Here is a 1,247-nt window from a genome sequence, read left to right as displayed (position 1 = left end):
AGTTTTGGCACCATTCTTCAAGGGTGGTGATGTGGGATTGGGATACAATGAAAGGATCATTATTATGGCATGTGTCATCGGCATACATGGTGAGAATAGTGTTAGGATGGGTTGGGATGTCAGCTGTAAAAACTGTATAAAGGATAGGACCAAGGATACTACCCTGAGGTACACCAGCAGACTGAGGAAACAGGGATGAATAAGTGCTGTTGTGATTTACTTGAAATTACCTGTCTGAGAGATAAGAATGTATAATGAAATAATATGTAGGGGGTAGGAATTTACGGATCTTGTATAGCAGTCCTGGGTTCCAGACTCGATCAAACATCAAAATTTAAATATTTTTTGCAGGCGATTCTGCCCAGGTCATTAAATATAAACCCTACGAAAAAGTTAATTAATAGAGAGTCATATTAATTGTTAATAACCTTACCTATGCTTATATTTTTTAAAAACTACATTAATTTCTAAAACTTTTAATTCCCGATTAGTCTACATTATCAACTATTAGATAAACACACTCAGATCAGGCTATTTATTAATTTAATTCAAATTGCACTTTGGCCTCAATCTGTATTTATTTCAATTATTAAAATTAATTGTAAATAGTTACAAAAAATTTTCCCGTATTTTTCATAAATTTATTTTACTTAAAATCTCTACATAATGTTGGTTTAAATTCCTCTGTTTTAAAATTAACTGTATAATTGATATTCTCTAAAATATATAAATTGACTCAAGTATTTTTCTTCTGAATATATTGTTTTTTTAATGTAAAATTATAGTGTTATTAAAATCAAAATTGTGTTGCTTTTTAGCTACATGCTGCACTAATGCGTATTATAGTCCAACGACCTTAGAAAAAAATTAAGTACTTTCACCTCATCTTTTGGTTCCTTTAATGAAAACTATATATATATACTTAAGTATCGAAACTGATGACTGATAATCATAGTTAGGAAAATAAAATGGCGGTTGTTCAATGTTATGACGAATTAATTTTTTCAGGTTATTGCAAGACTTTTGGTTTCGAATCATTACTAGGTGAATTATATATGTGTTGATATAATAAAAAACTTACTCTGCCATGCTTGTGATATGTTGAACGTTTAACAAACGAAGTTAAAATTCTAGTTACCTCATAACGTTTATATTTATGCATATTGAAAGAAGATAGTTGACCGTATGAAGTAGATTGTAGGAAGATAGTTGACCGTATGAAGTAGATTGTAGGAAGATAGTTGACC

Source organism: Halyomorpha halys, unplaced genomic scaffold (assembly GCF_000696795.3).
Source record: "Halyomorpha halys isolate HHAL.00 unplaced genomic scaffold, Hhal_1.1 Scaffold1586.1, whole genome shotgun sequence".
Classification (NCBI taxonomy): domain Eukaryota; kingdom Metazoa; phylum Arthropoda; class Insecta; order Hemiptera; family Pentatomidae; genus Halyomorpha; species Halyomorpha halys.
Note: the sequence above shows the minus strand (reverse complement) of the source record.